We start from the raw sequence: 9,116 nt of genomic DNA, 5'->3' as shown, positions 1-9,116 counted from the left end.
AGCCCTCAACTTACAAAAAAGATTGTTGGTCTCACATCCCATTCATGCTTCTGTCTCATTTTTCTACTGGTTTGTTCTGTTTTGTTTTGTAAAACTTCCCTAAAGAAGACTCAACTCTGCTCGTGACCTCTTGTCCCCCTCTCTCTCTTCCAGAATCTATACCGCTTGAGTTTCTCTCCCTATCTTGAACTTCTCAGGTCCAGGTCACCAAAGACCTCCCCTCTGCCAAAGGCATGGTCGACTCTCAGCCCCGTCCCCCTGACCCTGCACAGCAGCTGACGTAAGTCTACGCGCTGCACTCTTGTCACGCTGTCACACTTAGTCCCCAGACTACCCCCTCTCTTCTTTTCCTCCCTTCCTGGCCACACCCACACAGTACCGTTGTGCCTCCTCCTCCTGACCTCTCAATTTTAGAAATCCCCGAGATTCATTCTCTTACATCTCTTTTATTTATACTCATTCTTAAGGTGATCTCATCTAGTTCCATAATGTTAATACCTTTTAATTGATAGAAGCGAAATTGACACTTTGAGATGCAATGATTTTGGATAGCCCTTGTCTCAACTGTTGAGGAACTTTTTTTTTATACTATTTGTTGAACTCTTTACTTAGTGTAGGGTTGATCTTATATGTATAAAGTTAATTGAAAATAGATCTTAGGGGCCCGTACTGTGGCATAGTAGGTAAAGCCACCACCTGCAGTGCCGGCATCCCTTATGCATGAGGTTCGAGTCCTGGCTGCTCCACTTCCTGTCCAGCTCTCTGCTATGGCAGTAGGAGATGGCTCAAGTCCTTGAACCCCTGCAGCCACATGGGAGACCGGGAAGAAGCTTCTGGCTCCTGGCTTTGGATTGGCACAGCTCCAGCCATTGTGGCCAATTGGGGAGTGAACCACCTGATGGAAGACCTCTCTCTGCCTCTCCTTCTCTCTCTGTAAATCTGACTTTCAAATAAAATAAATAAATCTTAAAAAAAAAAAAGAAAGAAAGAAAATAGACCTTAGTAAAGAAATAAAAATGGAGGAGGAAGAAGGGTAGGAATGCAGGTGGGTAGAAGGGTAGGGTGGGATGAATCACTGCTCCTAAATTTGTATATATGAAATGCATGACGTTTGTATACCTTAAATAAAAGGTTTCTAGGTTTAAAAATGTAATACCTTTATCAATTTTTGACTCCTTAATTTTAATCTCTAGCCTTAACACCCTCCTCGACTTCAGCCCCACATGCCCAACAACTTATCCAGCATCTGTCTGGATGTCAAATTGGCATCCTAAACTTAACACACACTGAACAGAGACTTTCTACTCCCTGTCCTTCCTCCCTCCCCCCCCCCCTTCTTTTCTACATTTTTCTTTTAGCTTTTAGCTTTTAGCTTTTTCTTTTTTACTTCTTGTAATGGGGAATTTCAAACATCCACAAAAGTAGATGGACAACCTGGTATACTGAATCCCATACGCCTAGCACAAAGGTTCAACAATTACTAACTCCTGTCCAATCTTGTTTCCTTGTATCCTCAAACCAACATCACTTTGAAACCAATCCCAGGCTTACTGCATACTTTGTTTTTATCTCTAGAAGATAAGCCCTCTGGGGTGGGTGGTGGGTGCAGCAATCAAGATGCTGCATGAGACACGTGCCTCCCACACTGGAGGCCTGGCTTGAGCCTTGGCTTCACTTCCAATTCCGGCTTCCTGCCAATGCACTCCTGGGCGAGAGCAGGTGCTGGCTTGAGCAGTTGGGCCCCTTCCACCACTGGTAGACTTGGACTGAGTTTCTGGCTCCTGGTTTCATGGCCCAGCCCCAGCATAAGAGATCTCTGTCTGTTCTCTCTCTCTCTCTCTCTCTCTCTCTCTCTCTCTGATTTTCAAATAAAATAGATTCAAAATGTTTTAAAAGACAAGACCTCATGTTTGAACTTAAACATCAGGCAAGGGAGCTGGCACTGTGGCTCAGTGGGGTTAAAGCCCTGGCCTGAAGCACCAGCATCCCATAAGGGCAACGGTTCGAGACCCGGCTGCTCCATTTCCGATCCAGCTCTCTGCTATGGCCCGGGAAAGCAGTAGAAGATGACCCAAGTCTCTCTGGCTCTCCTCTCTGTGTAAATAAATAAATCTTTTTAAAAAAAATCAGGCTATTTTGAACTCATGAAACATAATTCCTTATTGCACTCATTAAACATAATTCCTTACTTTTATCTAACAGCCAGTCAGGGTTCAGATTTCCGATTCTGGTCTTTTTTGTAATCTTGAATCAGAATCAGTCTATACAGTACGACTGGTAACTTTTTCAAGTCTTTTTCAATCTGTAGGTTCTCCCTTCCTATTTATTTCTTCTTCTCAATTCATTTGTTTGAACAAGGTCATTGGTCCTCAGAATTTTCCTCACTTTGAACTCGGTAGAACACACTCGTGGTGTAGTTTAGCACGTCCCACCTGCTCCTGGATTATTGGAAAATTGGAATGTGCATTCTAGAGGTGACGCTTAATTTTCCATCAGGAGGCACATAATGCCCGCTTGTCTGTCTTCCCGTCACATTCAGAGCTGGGTTCGCTTGCTGCCTGGGCCTGTTACCTCATTACAACTGCCAAACGATAAGAATAAAATTCTGTCATTCTGTACTCATGAGCAGAAATGCTTCTATAAAGAGCAGCATTTCTCTTGGGTCCCTCTGCTACTCTTGGGCTGCCCGAACCATAGCTTGTCCAAGATGCTTGTTCTTTCCCTCTGCTGTTAACTAGCGTTCAGAATAGTGGGTTGGCTTCCTCCCCTTCTCCAACAGCAGCTGATTTCAGTGTGCTCACAAACTCATGGGTCTAAGCACAGTTGCTGTTTCAGGACATGGCAGCTTTACCCCCGTTGATGCTCACATGATCCCACCGTTAGCAGGTGAGAGCCGGCTGTGAGTCCTGATGACAGGACCCTGATGATCTCTAACAGCTGCTCTGTGGCTGGCATCACAAGGTGCCCCAGGATCACCTGCTCCGTTTCCTGCCTAGACCTCAGAGCAGCGAGCCTCGCCAATGGTGCTTCAAACCCCATCACGCTGCTAGGGTGACTGTTGATTCTGGCTGGTTCAAAACACATCTCTTAGGGTGGGCATTTGGTGTAAGAGCTAGGACACCACTTGGAACACCTGTACCCCATGTCAGAGTGTGTGGGTTCCAGTGCCACTTCCTGACAATGCACACCCAGGGAGGCAGCAGGTGATGGCTCGGGCACTTGGATTGAGTTCCCAGATCCCAGCTCTGGCCTGGCCCAGCCCCAGCCATTGTGGGCATTTGGAGAGCAAACCAGTAGATAGGAATTCTCTCTGTGACTCTCTGTTTCTTAAATAATATTAAAAAAATTGAAGCAGATCTCCATTTCCTTCTCAAAACCTGCTCCTCCCTCAGTTCCCCCCCTCCCCCCCGGATGGCAGCTCCGTTCTTCCAGTTGCCCAAGCCCAACACCTTGGAGTCGGCCGGAGCTCTTCCCTCACTCCCCAGACCTGCTCTATCAGCAAATCGGCTGACTTCAGCTTCAAGACATAGCCAGCCTCGGACACAGCCTCACCACCCAAGCCGCAGCCCGCAGCCCGCAGCCCCCACGCCTACCTGTGCATTGCCAGGTTTCTGTCTCTGCATTCTACAAGGCAGCCAGGATGCTCTTTTGAAAAATATAATTGTTGGCCGGCGCCGTGGCTTAACAGGCTAATCCTCCGCCTAGCGGCGCCGGCACACCGGGTTCTAGTCCCGGTTGGGGCGCCGGATTCTGTCCCGGTTGCCCCTCTTCCAGGCCAGCTCTCTGCTATGGCCCAGGAAGGCAGTGGAGGATGGCCCAAGTGCTTGGGCCCTGCACCCGCATGGGAGACCAGGAGAAGCACCTGGCTCCTGGCTTCGGATCAGCGCGATGCGCCGGCCGCAGCAGCCATTGGAGGGTGAGCCAACGGCAAAAGGAAGACCTTTCTGTCTGTCTCTCTCTCACTATCCACTCTGCCTGTTAAAAAAATTATATATATAATAAATATATATTATGTATAATAAATATAATATTATAATAATAAATATAATAAATCCATTTCTAATGGCTTCTCATTTCACTGGGAGCAAAATCTGACAGCCTCATACCGGTTGTTAAGTCCTGCACTACCTGGCTTCCAGCCCCCTTCCCAGCCCGCCTCCCCCACTGCCCCGTGCCCACTCTGCACGGCCACAGGGTCTCCTTTCTGCTCCTCGACAGCTGTGGCCCCGCTCTGCCAGCAGAGCCATTCCGCTGCCCGGCCGCATGGTTCTCCCACGGCTCCCAAGGGTTCCGTTCCTTCCTCACTTCACCAGCGAGGACTCTTCTCACACCTCTGAGTCTATCAGGCGCTTTGCCCCACACCACCGTGCTCTGTCGTTTCATCCTGCTGCCTTCTCTACTGCATTAAACACGTCTGACCTAACACACTCAGGTGCTCATTCTCGCACCACTAGGATGCAAGGCAGGGGCTTGTCTATGCTGTTCACTGTTGCATCCCCAGCATCTAAAGCAGTGGTCCGAAAGCAACTGGTCATCCAATTCCTAGATTAGGTCTGGAGAGCAGACTGGACCAGAGGGACAGTTTACTGATTGTAGAGTCCCAGAGGACACATGGGGAGGGCTGGGAGGAGGAGAGGAGTGAGGGATGAAGCCAGGGTAACAAGTACCCCTCCTGCTTGAGCAGAGCAGGCACTCAGAGTAGTGGTTAAGATGCTCATGTGCCGGATGGGAATGCCTGGGTTCATCACCTGCCTGGAGCTCCCGCCCCAGCGTCCTGCAAGGTGGCAGTGATGGCTCAGGGAGTGGGGTCTTGCCACACTTGTGGGAGACCAGGGTTGAGTTTCCAGCTCCTGCCTTCTCCGCCAGCACAGCCCTGGCCATTGCAGGCACCTGCAGACCAGTGGATAGCTACTACATCAGTCTCTCTCGATCTCTCCCCCTCTCTTTCTCTGCCTCTGAAATTAAAAAGATACATTTGTGAACACATGGGATTTTTTTTTTTTTTTTGGACAGGCAGAGTGGACAGTGAGAGAGAGAGACAGAGAGAAAGGTCTTCCTTTGCCGTTGGTTCACCCTCCAATGGCCGCTGCGGCCGGCTCATCGCGCTGATCCGAAGCCAGGAGCCAGGCGCTTCTCCTGGTCTCCCATGGGGTGCAGGGCCCAAGCACTTGGGCCATCCTCCACTGCACTCCTGGGCCATAGCAGAGAGCTGGCCTGGAAGAGGGGCAACCGGGACAGAATCCGGCACTCCGACCGGGACTAGAATTTGGGGTGCCAGCGCCGCTAGGCAGAGGATTAGCCTGTTAAGCCACGGCGCTGGCCAACACATGGAATTAAAAGACAAGTTTATCTTAAAAACAAAGAACAATCTGAGGATGCTGAAGCCATTTACAAATAAATAATATTTTTAAGAAACAAAACCTTCCTTCCTCATATTCCACAAAAGCGTGCCTCGGCCAACGCACAGACAAGTCAGGATTCAGTGTTGAGCCACAGCAAGAATATCTATTCCAAGGAGCTGGAAGGGATGCTGATACAAAACGAAGAATGTGAAAGGGAAAAACAAGCTCCCCTGGGTTTCTACGAATACAGATCAGGAGAACCCGGAGTGTGCACCGGTCAGATGCCAAACGAAGCTTGGCGAGACCTTGGAAGCACCCCAGGGAACGGTGGGGTGTCCGGGTGCACATTTCGCAGCACACAGCTCCCCAGCCAGCCCGATCTCTGCCCCACCGCCGCGTTCAGGCAGGACATTCCAACCACCGGTTCATCATAACCCTAAACAACTGTGCCTTCTCTTTCAGATCGCCCGCGGGGACCACCTGCCTTGGGAAGTCTGGCCGTCTCTTAAAGACAGTCAGCTCCCTCTAGTGGTGGACTCGAGCTCCGGCGGGCAATCTGCGCAGGATGGAGACCCAGAGCTGGGGTAGGGGCGTGGAGCCAAGCGGGTGTAGATAGCGGCCTGGAGACGCTTGCCCACCAAAGCCCCCTGCCTGTGCTTAACCCGCGCCCGTGCTCTGGAGTGGACAAACCTTACCAGCTTCTGCTTCCTGCCCTCTCCTTCCTCTCACCCCTCCTCCTTACCCCCTGCCTTGAAATACTATCTGTACCTTAGGAACCAAAAGACATACACATGCTTTTAAACTAGTCTGCTTGTTTGGGGGAAATCTAAAGGAAAAACATACATTCAGTGCCTAAGAATAGAACATCCTGCTTTCTTCCAGGTGAATCCGAAGCCCACCTTGGAGTTTAGGACCCGAGACAGATAATCAGGATTGTACACGCCGCCAGGATGTACGGCAGTTCCCACATGTAGCCACCCGAGGGCGCGTGTGAGGCGGAGCTGCCGAGTCTCAGGGACTGGCACTGGCCAAGTGCAGTTCCCAGTGCCGCCTCCAGGGGCGCCGTTTCTCCTCAGGGTCAGGCCCAGGTGGGCAGAGGTCCTGGCGCTCAGGGGCCGCAGGAGGCTGGGGGCACGGCGGGGCTCCCCAAGTCGACCTCAGGGCTGCAAAAGCAGCGAGGCAACCATGGGCCGAAGACTGGGGGCCCTGTCTGGTGGCTGTAGACTTGCCCCTCAAGGAATCCCGCTCTCCCTCGGAGAGGCCCTGACATTGGGACATCTGGTCCCCCTGTGAGCCAGGGCTCAGACCTGGATTTAATGTGATTTCAGTACGGTGACATGTCCTGCATCCAAGCGTTTGTGCGGCAACTTCCTGCTCTCGTCCTTCATAACATACAGACGGAATAACACAAAATAAGCACCGGTTTCTCTAACTTACCATTCTACGGAGCAAGCGGCCATGCGCTTAGGGCAGCATCTGGGGCACAGACCCCTGCAGAAAGTTGCCAAGGAAGGGGTCGTGGTCTGGTGGCGTCGGAAGCAGACCCCTGCCCGCCGGGTCGGCAGGCGGAGCTGGCCTCGCCGCCACTGCGGGCACAGGCTTCGAGAAGCGCTCTGCGGCCGAGCGGCGGCCCCGCCGGGGCCCCGGGGTGGGCGAGCGTCTCCCGCCGCTCGTTAGGAAGGGGGACATCATGATGAAAACAGCACACGTCTGTGGCTCTGCAGGCCCGAAGCGCGGGCGCCGCCCAGGTGCTGAGCCCTGTTCCGTGGAGCTCTGCCCGACGCGTCTGCGTTCCCTGGACTTGGCCTTGCAGCCCCAAACAACGAGTGCGCTTAGCCCTAACCCGGGGCAGGGGTGGGGAACCCACACCACGTCCGGATGGGGCGCTGGGAAGGGCGCGTGTGTGAGGCCTCCGCCTGAGCGCCCACACCTGGTCCCCCGCGCCAGGGTTTTCGCATAAGCGCGCCAGCCGCAGGTGGAGCGTTAACACCTAACAGAACACCAGTGCTCAAGCTGGTGGGACCGGGCTGGGAGCCCCAGAAAGGTGGGCGAGCCCCCGGGGGGCCTGCGACGCAGGTGCTCCCCCGTGCCCACAGCGGTGCTGCCGGCCACCCAGGCCAGCGACGTCACAGACGGTGTTTCCCCAACAATGTTTGCAGACAGACAAGCAAAGACTGCCGGCCCGCCAAGAAAATTCCTCCATCAAGAAACCCAGACACGCAGGCAGACGTTTTGTCTCCGGAGCCCCGCATCACAGTACTGCGTTTCAGACCCAGCTCTGGCTCCGGCCCCCGCGGGGCCAACCGCCGGCCATGGCTGAACTGGCTGCGTGGCTGCGCCGGTGTGGAAGAACCCGACTGAGTTCTGGGCTCCTGGCTTCCCACCCGCCCAGACCCAGTCCGCTGCAAGCATTTGGGGAGTAAACTAGCAGAAAGGAGCTTTCTCTCTCCTTTCTCTGTCTCTCCAACCCGCCCCCCCTTACATAAAGAAATGAATAAGTAAGTAAATTAATATTTTGGAAAAGGAACCCAGAGGTAACTTCTCTTAATGCCCTGGAATATTCTGTCAGCCGGCCTCTGTGCTTATCTCTCAGAGATAAAGGTCTCCAAGCACGTCGCTCATTAACAGGCAAAGGACTGTGGTAAATTCTGAAGAATTTCTATCAGACCGATCATGTTCTCAGACTATAATGCCAAAAAAATTAGAAATGAGTAACCAAGGGATGGTTTACAAAACATATTACTGGAAATTAATTATATTGAATTTTAAAAGGTGAAAGAGAAAATATAGCAAATTACTAAGTACTTATGGAACCGATGAAATGGTAACGTATTAACGCTGGTGGGACTCGCAGCAATAGGAAGAGGGATATTTACAACTGTGAAACTCTTCGTTTAAGACACTGGAAAAGAGCAAATTCAAAACCAGGAAGGAAGACATCTCAGGGCAAAAATCAAGGAAGCAGAAAAGGGAAAATGGGAAGGTAAATCTTTGAAACGATTCCCGACATAAAATTCCGGCAAGAATGACCAAGGAAACGGGAGAGAAGACAGCTTGCAAATCGGTAAACCGTACAATGAAAAAGAAAAACTTCAGACACGAGAAAGGTGAAAGAAATAGGGTTCTAACAGGAACCCCTTTGAAGCAGCGTTGTCGAAATACCAAACCTAACCTTGCCCACAGTTGTGATTTATCCCAGGAATACAGAGGACGGGGCAGGGTCGTGACACACTGGAGGTACAACCACGGAAACTCCAGGCGAATGACTCGACCTCTCCAGCGGGAGGGGAACAAAGGTTATGGGAGGGCAGCACGTGGATCAGACAAGTGCAATCTGCAGACTTTAGATTCTGATTCAAACACACAAGTTGTTTGGGGGCGAAAAAGGACATCCGTGAGACAATTGGAAGTTTAAGCACTGATTAGGGGCTTCCTGATAAGGGGGCATTACTTTTATCTGGAGAGAAGACAGCAGCATTGTGGGTAGGTTGCAAAACCAGAATCCTTATCTTTGGAAGATTCCTGCTGGAAGCCTGCAGGTGTCATGGCACAATGTCTGGGATTTGTATCAGAATCGTGTGCTGGGCAGTATGTGGGGCTATAGGTGAAACAAGGCTGGCCATGAACTGGCAACCATGGAAGCACAGGGGGTCCATTAAAATCTACTTGTGGGTGTGTCTGAAACTTTCCATAATAAAAGTTTTCAAAGTATAATGCTAAATGTGAAAGTCTAGACGTTACTGATAAATTCCTGGGGAAATATGAAATGCCAAG

This window comes from Lepus europaeus, chromosome 13 (genome assembly GCF_033115175.1).
Source record: "Lepus europaeus isolate LE1 chromosome 13, mLepTim1.pri, whole genome shotgun sequence".
NCBI classification, from domain to species: domain Eukaryota; kingdom Metazoa; phylum Chordata; class Mammalia; order Lagomorpha; family Leporidae; genus Lepus; species Lepus europaeus.
Note: the sequence above shows the minus strand (reverse complement) of the source record.